At 42.3% G+C, this 15,492-nt stretch overlaps 1 pseudogene; it reads right to left on the minus strand.

The window, feature by feature from the left end:
* Positions 1 to 2,504: 2,504 nt before the first annotated feature.
* Positions 2,505 to 2,668, minus strand: LOC122434231 (annotated as a pseudogene).
* Positions 2,669 to 15,492: the final 12,824 nt, after the last annotated feature.

The raw sequence follows: 15,492 nt of genomic DNA on the forward strand, positions 1-15,492 counted from the left end.
GACTGATTATATTCTTTGCAGCCAAAGATGGAGAAGCTCTATACAGTGAGCAAAAACAAGACTGGGAGCTGACTGTGGCTCAGATCATGAAATCCTTATTGCCAACTTCAGACTTAAATTGAAGAAAGTGGGGAAAACCACTAGACCATTCAAGTATGACCTAAATCGAATCCCTAACAATTATACAGTGGAAGTGAGAAATAGATTTAAGGGACTAGATCTGATAGACAGAAGGCCTGATGAACTATGGATGGAAGTTTGCGACACTGTACAGGAGACAGGGATCAAGACCATCCCCAAGAAAAAGAAATGCAAAAAAACAAAATGGCTGTCTGAGGAGGCCTTGCAAATAGCTGTGAAAAGAAGAAAAGCCAAAAGCAAGGGAGAAAAGGAAAGATATACCCATTTGAATGCAGAGTTCCAAAGAATAGCAAGGAGAGATAAGCAAGCCTTCCTCAGTGATCAGTGCAACGAAATAGAGGAAACAATAGAATGGGAAAGACTAGAGATCTCTTCAAGAAAATTAGAGATACCAAGGGAACATTTCATGCAAAGATGGGCTCAATAAAGGACAGAAATGGTATGGACCTAACAGAAGCAGAAGATATTAAGAAGAGGTGGCAAGAATACACAGAAGAACTGTACAAAAAAGATCTTCAAGACCCAGATAATCACAATGGTGTGATCACTCACCTAGAGCCAGACATTCTGGAACGTGAAGTCAAGTGGGCCTTAGGAAGCATCACTACGAACAAAGCTAGTGGAGGTGATGGAATTCCAGTTGAGCTATTTCAAATCCTAAAAGTTGATGCTGTGAAAGTGCTACACTCAATATGCCAGCAAATTTAGAAAACTCAGCAGTGGCCACAGGACTGGAAAAGGTCAGTTTTCATTCCAATCCCAAAGAAAGGAAATGCCATGAAATGCTCAAACTACCACACAAGTATAATTTTAGGAACATCTAAAGATATGTCATTACCGCCATTATCAGAAAGTGTGGGTCATGGGACTTCCCTGGTGGTCCAGTGGCTAAGAATCTGCCTAGCAATGCAGGGAACTCAGGTTTAATCCCTAGTCAGGGAACTAAGATCTCACATGCTGCCAAGCAACTAAGCCCTTTCACTGCAACTAGGAGTTCATGCTCACAACAGAAATATCCCCCATGATGCAACGAAGATCCTATGTGCTGCAACTAAGACCAGAAGCAGCCAAATAAATAAATAAAAGTAAAATAAATGGGTAAACATTTTCATTTTTAAAAAAAGGAAGTATTGGTCATTACACTGTATTTTATTGAATATAAGATGCCACAGGTGGAAATAAGCATCTCTGTGTCAGAGATACTAATATGAAAAACTGTGTACCTCAGAATCAGTAAAGAAATAACAGGTTCAGAAGAGGATATTCGGCCTGCCAGCTTCAGCGGATTCTTCCCCATTCTAGGTGGAACTCCAGCCCAACAAAGGGAAACCTTCCATGGATACAGTTGCAAAAGCCAGGACTGAGCTCTGACTTCAGCAGTGAGAAGGGGGAGGCCCTCAAGGGAAGGCTATGTTTTATACGAGGTGAAAAAAATTGCAGAAGAAAGTGGACATTTTTGAATGAGCACAAATGGTTCCTACTGCAGGTGTTAAAATCTACCCAAGTGGATTCTGAAATTTGGATCTAAATTTTCACCTGTGGAAAGAGTATGTTGTTCCAGGCAGACGTGACACAGCCACCTGAGAGGGAAACTGTTTCAAACTTCTCAAGCTTCTCTTTCCATGTTGCCCTTTGGGCTTCTGGTAGCTCCACATCTGCACGGCAACCAGGATTACTCTTCCCCAGGCTGGCTGGTCTTCATCTAACAGCACCAGAGCCCAGAGACCCAGTAAATAGCATTAAATGAATGCAAATGTGTCAGGAGCCCCAAAGGCTCAGATCCCCTTTGTAACCAACTCTTTATATTTTAGTTCAACAAATATTAATCAAAGCATTTGGACTCCATGCAGGGTATTGTTTTAAAGGTGGAGCCAGGTGCAAAGTATTTGGTCCTAAGGGACAGGAACGTGATTCAAATTTGGCTATCACCTGGAACTTCATTCTGTGCACGGAATGAAGGGAATGTGAACAGGGAGGGAAGGTATTGGGGGGGTGGGGAGGGAAAGGGAGGGGCAGGGAGAGAGAGGTTGACATCTGTAAAGGGTCCAATTTTCCTAGTGTCTTACCCCTAAAAAGAACTTCACGAGAAGTGTAAGGAAGCCTGCCTTCTGGTAATCCTTTGTGAAAGTGTTGATTGCTCAGTCATGTTCTACCCTTTTTGACCCCACGAACTGTAGTCCTCCAGGCTCCTTTGTCCATGGAACTCCCCAGGCAAGAATAGTGGAATGGGTAGTCAGTCCCTTCTCCTTGTGCTACTGCTAAGTCACTTCAGTCATGTCCGACTCTGTGCGACCCCATCCCTGGGATTCTCCAGGCAAGAATACTGGAGTGGGTTGCCATTTCCTTCTCCTTGTAATCCATCACAAATTTGTAAGAAACCAAAAAAGTGGTCCCAAGTTTCTTTGCATCTCATTCTCCACTACCCTCACAAGCCTATGACTGAGGTCTCATTTGTTTTTTTTTCAATTAGCAATAATCGCGCCCCGGATAAATCTCATTGGCTACGATACTGCCACTGCGCCAAGCTGACTCTCTCATTTTAAAATACATACCACATTCCCGATATAAGAATGTGACTTTTGGATCCATTTCCCCAGCTGGTTTGGAAGCATTTGGGGCATAATGTTTAATATTCTGAGCAAGTCTCTGAGTGAACCTACTGCTATTTTACAGATGAATGGAGTATCATTCAAGACTGATTCATTTCTTAGTATGACAACTAGAAGGCGATCAGCAGCATAATTTATCATCATTATGGTAGAATGATAATTTATCATCATTATAAAATTAGGGTAGAAAAAAGTAACCTATCTTATCCATTGTAAGAGAGCTTCTTTGTAAACTGTATACATACATACAATGGAATATTACTCAGCCATGAAAAAGACTGCTTTGAGTCAGTTCTAATAAAGTGGATGAACCTAGAGCCTACTATACAGAATGAAGTGATTCAGAAAGAGAAAAACAAATATCATATATTAACATATACATACATATACATACATCTAGAAAGATGTTATTGATAAAATTATTTTCAGGGCAGCAATGGAGACACAGACATAAAGAGCAGACTTATGGACATGGGGGTTGGGGGAAGAAGGAGAGGGCGGGATGTATGGAGAAAGTAGGGAAACATATATTACCATATGTAATTAGATAGCCAATGGGAATTTGCTGAGGGCTCAAACCAGGGCTCAGGAACAACCTAGAGGGGTGGGGTGGGGAGGGACATGGAAGGGAGGTTCAAGAGGGAGGAGACATATGTACATCTATGGCTGGTTCATGTTTATGTTCGGCAGAAACCAACACAATACTGTAAAGCAAATATCCTTCAATTAAAAATAAATAAATTTAAAAACAGAAAAATAGCTTCTTTGTAGAACAGTTGTTTCCGTACTTTCATAGTTATTAAATAACAGTATTGCTCTTTCAGTTTAGTTCAGTTCAGTCACTCAGTCGTGTCCGACTCTTTGTGACCCCATGGACTGCAGCACACCAGGCGTTCCTGTCCATCACCAACTCCCGGAGCTTGCTCAGATTCATGGCCATTGAGTCAGTGATGCCACCCAACCCTCTCATCCTCTGTCATCCCCTTCTCCTCCTGCCTTCAATCTTTTCCAGCATCGGGGTCTTTTCCAGTGAGTCAGTTCTTTGCATCAGGTGGCCAAAATATTGGAGTTTCAGCTTTAACATCAGTCCTTCCAGTGAATACCCAGGACTGATATCCTTTAGGATGGACTGGTTGGATCTCCTTGCAGTCCAAGGGACTCTCAAGAGTCTTCTCCAATATCACAGTTCAAAAGCACCAATTCTTCAGCACTCAGCTTTCTTTATAGTCCAACTCTCACATCCATACATGACTACTGGAAAAATCATAGCCTTGACTAGATGTACCTTTGTTGGTAAAGTAATGTCTCTGCTTTTTAGTATGCTGTCTAGGTTGGTCATAACCTTTCTTCCAAGGAGCAAGTGAGAAGTGTCTTTTAATTTCATGGCTGCAATCACCATCTGCAGTGATTTTGAAGCCCAAGAAAATAAACTCTCTCACTGTTTCCATTGTTTCCCCATCTATTTGCCAGGAAGTGATGGGACCGGATGCCATGATCTTCATTTTTTGAATGTTGAGTTTTAAGCCAGCTTTTTCACTCTCTTCTTTCACTTTCATCAAGAGGCTCTTTAGTTCATCTTCACTTTCTGCCATAAGGGTGGTGTCATCTGCTTATCTGAGGTTATTGATATTTCTCCCGGCAATCTTAATTCCAGCTTGTGCTTCATCCAGCCCAGCATTTCACATGAGGTCCTCTGCATATAAGTTAAATAAGCAGGGTGACAATATACAGCCTTACTCTTACCCTATTACAAATAATTTTAAATTGTTTAATGTCTTCCATTTATGAATTGGATCTAATGTTACTTGAATTAGATCACTGAACATCTGGGACTTGGAGATCTGATATTTATACAGAAATTTTTAGAAAATAAGATTGGTGTTTATTACATCAGGAATTGGCAGACGTCTATCAGGAAACTGTCTCAGATAATCATTACCTAACTCAAATTTTCCTTGATTTATTCCCCACCTTATGTATTTTTAAAAGACAACTGTACAAAAAAATAGAAATGAACATGCTTGGTTAAATTGTCTCTAGTCTTTTTTTTCATAAGTAACCCATCGATGTCATTGTTAAAAGTTTTTGTTTCATGTTTCTCTCTGAGTTTGGCAAACTGAGTAGTAACATATTCAGAGCCTGCCAGCTCTAATTTTTTTATTATCTCTCAAGTTTACTGACCTCATGGCAAAGAATTTGAAGTCTTCTCTACCACCCCCACGCTTCCTGGTATTTTTCTGACATGCCTGAGTACTAGGGTTTATGCCATTATGTCTGTGTATCTAAAAGATGGAAACGATAAAGCACATGACATCATATAAACTATGTAATTTTGACTTTTAAGTTTTCCTTCAATATAAATCCTGGCTCAGGCTGCCAAGAGGTCTGACAAAGGTCAGCCTGGTTTTACTCTAAGTGGGTGAAACCGGAATTCCTTGGCCTTATAAATTCCTTTGGTCTCCACAAACATCTCCTCTTTTCTAACATCAAGTTCATATTCCATGTTTACTCAAATGTGTTTGGCCCACTAATACCTCTTTTAATGAGAATGCAGTTCTCTGCCAGAAGTCCCATTTGGATCATTTACTTTTCCTTTGTTGATCATATCAAGCATCATTACAAATAATAATACTGTAATCACATAGTTCTTTCCAGGAAATGTCATCTTGCTGATGGCATCTAAGACTGGATGTTATTAAAATCTGCTTTGTTTTTTCATCCTGACTGCACTGCACTTTAACACCCTTTGAAGAGAGACGACGTGGAGAGATTTTTCTGGCTTGTGATCAGTGTTTCAGGTTGGTGGTCAGATGAAAGCTCAGTTAGAGTTCTTTCCAAGGATTTGTTGTGTACACTCAGATTTCTTGTTCTGTGTTGACTCAACCTTTTTTTTTTTACAAAATACTTCTATAAAAACAGGTCACAGTAGCAGTTCAGAATTAAATAGAATTTTTTTCATTCTTTTTTTAAATTTTTGGAACGTGTATAATCCAAATAAGTTTATTATCCCTTAATGACAAATTAATGCAAAATATGCCAAACTTCATGCAAAAACTTTCCAAAAATCTCCATTCTGAAATAAAAGCGTTTGCCTCAGTCATATGTTTGAAGAGTCTCCTGAATGAAAAGAGTGAAACAGTGCCTGTTTCGATGAACCATACAAAATCTGTCCAAAGCAGTATTTGTTTCCAACAGAACTTTGTGGAGCACACTTGTAAATCACTTCTCCACTTCTCCAAAAAAAATGGCAAGAAGTGCTTCTTTGGCAGTAGGTAGACAGCAAGAAAAAAAGAGTCTGGGGGGATAAAAAGCACATATAATCTTCATGTCAGGATCTATTTGGCTATAATCACAGAATACTCGATCAAAAATGACAAACAATATAAGAATTTCTGTTTCATTTAACCAGAAGTCTGTTGAAGGGTTGATAGCACAGCTTAACCACATTGGAGCCCTGAGTCGACAACATCTGTTGAGTTCATTCATTCTTTCATCCAACGTGCCTTTCAGTATTCTCTTGGCCTCCTAGGCACCAGATCAGGGGCCAGGAGAAAGTGGCACTTGGTGCCTTGGACCAGTACCTTGCAGGACTCCGGGGCTGATGCAAACAAAAAGCAAGGTAGGTTCTTCACCGTTTCAAAGTTAACTCCCTCTTCATCAGGAAAAGACTCATATAAATGAAACCAAAGTAAAACGGTTTGACACAGTACTCAGACATTCATCTGATCGTCACAGACAATATCCATCTAGGTATGGATTCTAACAAACTTAAAGCAGAAGAATTTTCCAGAAGGTTATTGAGTGGCTCACAAAGCTGACTGGAGGTTTGGAGGACTACATTTGGAAAACAGGACAAAACCAAAGGAATCCACAACTGGGGTCAAGTGAAAAGAACTGCTTGGTTGCTAAGCCACCACCACACTCAAAGTACAAGACACAAGCACTGTCAGACGAATTATAAATTATAAGCTGTCTTTGTTTGGTTGCCTTGTTGGCCCCTGCACAGTAAGAGTTCACATCTACTGTGAGCTTACACTCTGTGAAGTCTGTTCTAAGCAAGTTAACACTATCTCACTTAATTGTCCTGATAACACCCGGAAGAAAATAATTGTCCCATTTTACAGGTGAAAACTAAGATCACGGCATCCGGTCCCATCACATCATGGCAATGGAAACAGTGAGAAACTACTTTCTTGGGCTCCAAAATTACTGCAGATGGTGACTGTAGCCATGAAATTAAAAGATGCTTGCTTCTTGGAAGAAAAGCTATGACCAACCAAGACAGCATACTTTAAAAAGCAGAGACTTGACTTTACCAACAAATGTCTGTCTAGTCAAAGCTATGGTTTTTCCAGTAGTCACGTATGGATGTGGGAGTTGGACCATAAAGAAAGCTGAGTGCCAAAGAACTGATGCTTTTGAACTGTGGTGTTGGAGAAAACTCTTGAGAGTCCCTTGGACTGCAAGGAGATCAAACCACTCAATCCAAGGAAATCAGTCCTGAATATTCATTGGAAGGACTGATGTTGAAGCTGAAACTCCAATCCTTTGGACACCTGATGCAAAGAGCTGACTCATTGGAAAAGACCCTGATGCTGGGAAAGATTGAAGGCAGGAGGAGAAGGAGATGAGAGAGGATGAGATGGTTGGGTGGCATCACCGACTTAATGGACATGAGTTTGAGCAAGCTCCTGGAGTTGGTGATGGACTGGGAAACTTGGTCTGCTACAGTCCACGGGGTCACAAAGAGTCTGTCACGACTGAGTGACTGAACTGACTGACTGCCAGGTGAAGCTACGGAGACTGGGCACCTTGCCTAAGATCCTCAAACCCAGGCAGACCAGCTCCACCACTTCATCTGTCTCTCAAAGACTAAACAGCAACCTCTGAGTTCCTGAGCCAGTGGCCTCTATCCTAACTGCCAGAAGTCAGGAGGAGCACATACATGAACTTTTTGGCTTCCAAAACTTACACATGGCTGATTGCTGATTTTCCAACATGTGAAGGGAGGTCAAGGGAAAGTTTTACAAATATCACTCCAAAGACTACAGAGAGAAACATAAAAAGCAAAATAAGTGAAACATCCAAACTTGAGAAGAAATATCCTAATTATTCTCAGATTGCAATTTTCTATGTTTAGCTATATTCTGCATGCTTCTTTCTGCCTAGGAATACCTCAGTATTTTGTTATGTTTATGGAAAGACAAATTGAAGTCATGTATGACACTCTTCCTTTTGGCTCTCTTTAAATTATGCCAAGATAATTCTGGTAAGAAATAGCTATCTCGTTTGACTATTCAAATTAATGGAGATAAAAATATCCTTATTCCATCCTACTTCTCAAATATCTAAATGATTTTCAAGAAATCATATATGCAAGCATGAACTCAGAGATGATGTTATTAAACACTAAAGTAGGAACAATGAGCAAAACCAAAGAAGCTCATATGTTTATTCTCCCCTATATCTTTGGCTCTGGAGTGGAAGGAAAGAATGACCATTTTATGGAGGCAACGTTAAGCCAGCCAAGTTGAGGTCATACTTTCTTTCTAAGAGACAGAGTTAAACCGCTGTGACCAGAACTTGCTTTTGTCTCTCCGCTTAGCATTTTGCCCTGAATCTATGGACTGTTTCAGTTTATATTCTAATACTAGCACAGAAATGACCCAAATTGCCAGTGTTCACACAGATCAACCCTATTTGTTCCCAAATATAGAGAAAAAGAAATTGTGTTATTCCCAAATTACTGGTTGAGTTTCTGTAACCAACATACAACATATAAAATATTGATGTGTTTTGATAGAAGAGATAGGGAATGCAAGAGATATCAAGGGAAACTTTAAACTCTTTAGAAATGGAGCCCTATTCCAAATCACAAGAATAAATAATAAGGACAAAAGTTCAAAGAAAATGCTGTCTTCTTTGATAAAATTATATACATAGGTATCCAAAGTATATGTGTGCTAAGTCACTTCAGTCGTGTTCAGCTCTTTGCGACTCCATGGACTGTAGCCAGCCAGGCTCCTCTGTCCATGGGATTCTCCAGGTAAGAATACTGGAGTGGGTTGTGATGTCCTCCTCCAGGGGATCTTCCCGACCCAGGGATCGAACCCAAGTCTCCTGTGGCTCCTGCACTGCTGGTGGAGTCCTTACCGCTGAGCCACAAGGGAAGCCCCATCCTAAGTATATAAGTACTCAGTATTCTGCTCCCAGAAGAAAGTCTGCTTGGTAAAAATCCCAAATGTAAACTCACAAGAACATGTGCCACAGGAGCTGGCTTAGCTAAGTGAGGAACACAACTCAGAAAGAATTCTGCTTCATATTTTCCTTTTCCACATCTTGCAGACAATCTATCCGCAATTTCCTGAAATGTCATTACTCTCCACTTCATTAATAACAGATAAAGAGCAAGTCTTGAAATCAGTGACAAATAGTCTTCATTTGATTTTTTTTTAAACCCCATAGTTACCTTTAAAGGTTGTTTTGATTTTAAGCCTAGAGCCAGTGACTTTTTGAGAAGTTTCCTGTTTTCTTTTTAGAAGAAAAACAGCCGGCATGAATGATAAGAATTTGTGGCGAATTCTAAACATAAAGCCTTTTGCATTTAAATATTTCCACAGATTTTAGTTCTCATCACAGGACTCTTGGCCTTCAAAACTTCAATTCTTTTTATAATTCCACAAATATGAATCTCCCTGAATCTGCTTCTTGAGAGATTTCCAATAGCCAAAATGGGCAATTGACTTTATTGTTTTTCTAATCACATGGACAGTTAGGACAAAGGAATCTCATTCATATCTGACTGTTCCTAATATTTGTTTTTCATTTAGAAGAATAGATATTCTGGAAGGAAGTTTTTGGTGACTGGGAGAGACATAATGTTATTTCTATTTAAACTGACTTTCACTAAGAAAACTTCCTACCTAGTTAAACCAACTTATTATCCTTTTCCTGACAGGGATGTATTCTGAAAAGCCATGGTTACCTTCCACGAAGTTAAACTCAAAAGGTCAAAAATGTACTCAGAAAAACTCTAGTTTTTTTTTAATAATTATAATCATTCATAAACTTAATCTCTTTGTAGTATAACAGGGAGCACTTTCTGAGGAAATACATTCCATGAACTTATTCTTCACATAGAAAAATCATTTTTGTTTGCCCTAAAATGACACAGTTGAGCTTTTCAAGCAGCCCCTAAATCTTTCTAATATTTGAAAACTTATTTCAAGTAATTTATTTACAAGGCAATACATTTTACCTTCTTTTAGGAAGATTGATGAATTAAATGATTTTGGGGGGGTTTGGAATTGCTTTTATTGGGGCAAGCGCGGTAGGCCCGCCATGGTCAGGTTAGTGTTCTGCCCTCGGAGGTAGCCGAAGCCGGGTGCCTCCACCCGCCACCTCCCTGGGTTAGTGGACATGCAAAGCTCAGTCAGAGGACGGAGGCAGGGGTGGAGCCGCCAGGGCCAGGCGATGGAGCAGGAGCGGGCGGCACCGGCGGGCAGCCTGGTTGGCACAGACTGCCCCGGCCGCAACCTGGGCCCACTCGGGGGCTGAGGCTCCCTGGGAGAAGCAGGTAGGCAGCACCCGGGGAAGGGGTGTCCCACAGGCCTTGGGGGGCGCTGGGCCCACAGTGGGCGGAAGCCTACGGGGCCCCGCCATACCTGGCTGGCACGCCTGAGAGCTGGGCAGTGGCGAGCCTTTCATCAGGAGGGTCTGTCTCCCACCCCAGGTCTGGGTCCTTGGGGCCTGGGGTGCAAAGAGGGATGCAGAAGGCACTTTCTAGGGAGCTGAGGCTGGAAGGCTGAAGCCAGAGGCCTGGGGTCTGGGGGGGCCTGGCCTGGGCCGGCTTGGTCTGCTTGGGGACCGCACCCTCCCGTGGGGAAGGGGCTTCCTGAGCAGCCCAGGAGAGGAGGGTGACCAGGACTCACTGCCGCCCGCGCAGAGCGAGAGGGTCTGTCCTGGAGACAGAGGCGCTGGTCCCGAGGGCCCTGCTGCTGGGGGCTACATCCGCTGCCCAGGCAGGTCGGGCTGGGGGTTGGGTGTGGCTGGTCTACAGGGCTGGGGGAAGCTCACCCAGACGGGACCCCCTGGGAAGATGGGAAGGCTTAGTTGGGGGGCCCACCTCTGGACCCTCCAAGGCACCTGGCTGTGGTGAGTGGCAGATAAAGAGGAGCAGGCAGACCCGGGGAATGGGGTGGTCAGTGGGGCTGGAGACAGCCCGGGAGACAGGCTGTCTGGACAGCAGGTATATATTAATATGTTAGTCTAGTCTTTCTGGTTAACTTTAGGCACCTCTTGGGAGGAAGACACCTTTCAGCGTTAGAGAGAGGCTCCAGCGCTTGGGCGGGAGGCCACATGCAGAGCGGGAGGCGGGGAGCAGGAGGGGTCAGGCTGCCGTGGACTCGGGGCCCCCCAGGGAGGACGTGGGCCCCCAGGCGTAGCGGCGGCCGTAGCCTGAGGAGGAGAAGGTCATGTAGAAGCCTGAGCCCGTGGCGTCGAAGCTGCAGCGAAGGGAGCCAGCCCAGGAGCTGGTGCGCGAGCCGGAGCGTAAGCCTGCAGTGGAGCCGGAGCCGCTGACCCTTGTAGGGGCTGTAGTAGCCCTTGCTGGACTGGGCGGCGGCCTCCAGCAGCCGCAGCCCCGTGCCCTCCTCCACCATGCTGCAGTCCAGCACGTCCTTGTAGGAGATCTTGAGCTTGGTCTTGGGGCAGGTGAGGTACTTGGAGTACGCGCTGACGTCGCGCAGCTTCTGGGCAGTGCTGGCGTCCACCGTGCCGCGCTGCAGGGCCTCATCCAGGGGCACGCGGCCCTGCATGTCAGGCTGGATCAGGCCACCCATCAGGTACTGCACCTCCAGGAAGCGCTGCCCTGCCTCGTAGTAGAGCCTGCCCTTCTTCAGGGCCTGGACGGCCGACATCTTGGTCTTGGTGCGCGGGTCCTCAAAGCCGCAGAAGGCCTTCTGGGCCAGGTTGATGCGGTCCACCATGATCTTGTCCACCAGGCCCCTGTTGACAGCGTCAGTGACGGGGAAGCATTCACCGGTGTTGGGGTTGATGATGCCCCCACTGCAGGCCTGGGCCTCCAGCAGCCACTGGCCCGTGATGTTGTCCACCAGGTTGCAGGATTTTTATTTTCTCTCCCTTTTTCTGTATTTTTATACTTTCCTATAAACCAATGGGCTGCCCTGGTGTCTCAGTGGTAAAGAATCCACATGCCAACGAGGGTGACACGGGTTCAATCCTTGGGTTGGGAAGATCTCCTGGAGGAGGAAATGACAACCCACTCCATTATTCTTGCCTGGAGAATTCCATGGACAGAGGAACCTGGTGGGCTATAGTCCATGGGATCGCAAAAGAGTCAGACATGACTTTGCAACTAAAACAGCAACAAATAAATCCATACATACTTTGTTTTAAGCCTAATAGCTAGTAATATGAAGTCTGTAGACCTGTTATCTGATATTATTGATCCTTGATTTCTTTTTTTTTTTTTTCATTTGACTGTGCCACTTGGAATCTTATTTCCCTGACCAGGGATCAAACCCACAGCTGCTGCATTTGAAGCACAAAGTCCAGGGAAGTCCCCATGCTTGATTTTTTAATCAGCAAAATGAAAAGATTGGCTGGAGATGATCTCTAAAGTAACTTACAATGGTTAAACTAAAGTTTCAATGAAAGCTTAAACTTATTCACAATATGAGTTCTACTTCAGTCCTACGTTGACTTGAACAACAAACAAACAAAAAATTCACAATGTTAAGAGCTGTACGTTGAGTCTATTCAGTGTCTTACAGAGGACTACAGCCTGGGAGACAGGCTCTCAAAGAGCTCAGAGAAACTGTTCCACAGAGGTAAGGGTAAGAGTCAGCATATGTGTGATTTTGGAGAAGCGGGGACATGCACTCAAGCACACATCTAACAGGTTCCTGCTCGTCACAAGTAACAGATATCTTCGTTGCTGCTGTTCAGCCTCTCAGTCAGGTCAACGCTTTGCAACCCCATGGACTGCAGCACACCAGTCTTTCCTAAGTATGGGAAGATGCAATAAACCAGGTTCATGAACCATTTCTCATGAAAATATGTAACTTTTTGAAGGCCTGTTCTGCCAGTTTTCCCAGAGTACAGAGTGCCTCATTCCTGATCTCTGTCCTGAATTCCTTTCAGGGTGTGTTGAAGGTTAACGACTGCTGTGGCTAATGACTCAATTCTTGTAGACCTAGGAGGCAGCAGTGACCTTCTTTAGCTGGCACTACACCGGAACAAAAACAGCAAAGCCCAACCAAGGTCACTCGGGTAGACACAAATCCAAAATGTTTTACTTAATTGAATTATCCATTTTTACTTCAAATTCCTTAATTTTGTTCAGTGAAACTTAGCAAAATGATAGAGAAGATTAACAAAGTTTCTTCTGTCTTTGGCCCTGAAATCTGTATATTGACATTTACTATCTTTCCATGGTGGTATCCTTTCAATGCCCCCATTTAGGCAAAGTTGAAAGTTGCTGAAACTTTCTGTGTGATCTGGCTTACAAAATGACCTCTTTCACATGGAAAGCATCCTAAATACATCACTTAGAATTACTTTATCCAATATGTTAAACACTGAGTCTTTTGCAAGAAATATTTATTTTGAGAAGTGCAGTTAAGTTCAACCTCAAATTATGCAAATACATTTTTCCCACCATAATGTAAAGATATTTTTAAGGGTATAATGGAAAACAATGTTTATGTGGTTTGCAGTCTACTAGGTAGCGCTTTCAATATTTCATAACCTTCAAGGGCACACTGATTTAGTTCTTACTAGATTCAAGATTTTTCCTTCTAAAAGACATTGTTGGTTCTATAAACATCACTTATATGGTAACTAAATTCATGACAGTGGGCATATCAACAGCAAAGTAATCATCTGATACTGCAACAAATTTAAGTTAAAAGATCTCACAAATTATACCAAAATAAATTTCATGTGGATCAAAGGATTAAATGTAACTGAAGAGAGAAAAAGTCTTAAAACACAGTGAAGGTCTTTTTAAATATGACTCAAATATAGAAACCAGTGAAGAGTTGCTAATTTTGGCTACATAAAAGTGATACTAATCTGGAAAATACTTGCAATTCTTGTCAATGACAAAGAGCTCATTTTCCTAATATATAAAGATATCCCACAATCAATAAGAAAAAAAACAAAACAATAGAAAAATAGGTTAAAAATGTTACCAGATAGATCACAGAAAGGGAAATACAAATAGCTTTTTAGCATAGGGAAAGGTAGGCTATCTCACTTGAAATAAAGGAAATGCTAATTCAGCTTTTGCTGTTGTTCAGTCGCTAAGTCATGTCCAACTCCTTTCAACCCCATGGTCTGCAGCATACCAGCCTCCCCTGTCCTTCACTATCTCCCAGAGTCTGCTCAAACTCATGTCCATTGAGTTGGTGATGCTATCCAATCATCCCATCTTCTGTCACCCCTTTCTCCTACTGCCCTCAATCTTTCCCAGCATCAAGGTCTTTTCCAAGGAGTCAGCTCTTTGCGTCAGGTGGCCAAAGATTTGGAGCTTCAGCTTCAGTATTAGTCCTTCTCAAGAATATTCAGGGTTGATTCCCTTTAGGATTGACTTTTTTGATCTCCTATCTGTCTAAGGGACTCTGAAGGTCTTCTCTAGCACCACAGTTCAAAAGCATCAATTCTTTGGCACTCAGCCTTCTTTATGGTCCAACTCTCACAGCCATAAATGACTACTGGAAAAACCATAGCTTTGACTATATGGACCTTTCTTGTGAAAGTGATGTCTCTGCTTTTTAATACCCTGCCTAGGTTTGTTATAGTTTTCCTTCCAAAGAACAAGCATCTTCCAATTTCATGGCTGCAGTAATCATCCACAGTGATTTTGGACCCCAAGAAAACAAAATCTGTCACTATTTCTCCACTTTCTCCCCTTCTATTTGCCATGAAGTGATGGGACCAGATGCTATGATACTAGTGTTTTTAATGTTGAGTTTCAAGGCAGTTTTTCACTCTCCTCTTTCACCTTCATCAAGAAGCCCTTTAGTTGCTCTTCACTTTCCTCCATAAGAGTGGTGTCATCTCATGATTCTCTACATAGAAAACCCTAAAGACACCACCAGAAAGTTACCAGAGCTAATCAATGAATACAGTAAAGTTGCAGGATATAAAATTAATACACAGAAATCTCTTGCATTCCTATACACTAACAATGAGAAAACAGAAAGAGAAATTAAGGAAACAATTCCATTCACCATTGCAATGAAAACAATAAAATACTTAGGAATACATCTGCCTAAAGAAACAAAAGACCTATATACAAAAAACTATAAAACACTGGTGAAAGATATCAAAGATGACACAAATAGATGGAGAAATATACCATGTTCATGGATTGGAAGAATCAATACAGTGAAAATGAGTATACTACTCAAAGCAATCTATAGATTCAATACAATCCCTATCAAGCTACCAATGGTATTTTTCACAGAACTAGAACAAATAAATGCACAATTTGTATGGAAATACAAAAAACCTCAAATAGCCAAAGCAATCTTGAGAAAGAAGAATGGAACTGGAGGAATCAACCTGCCTGACTTCAGACTATACTACAAAGCTACAGTCATCAAGACAGTATGGTACTGGCACAAAGACAGAAATATAGATCAATAGAACAAAATGGAAAGCCCAGAGATAAATTCATGCACCTATGGACACCTAATCTTTGACAAAGGAAGCA

Source organism: Cervus canadensis, chromosome 33, assembly GCF_019320065.1.
Source record: "Cervus canadensis isolate Bull #8, Minnesota chromosome 33, ASM1932006v1, whole genome shotgun sequence".
Taxonomy (NCBI): Eukaryota; Metazoa; Chordata; class Mammalia; order Artiodactyla; family Cervidae; genus Cervus; species Cervus canadensis.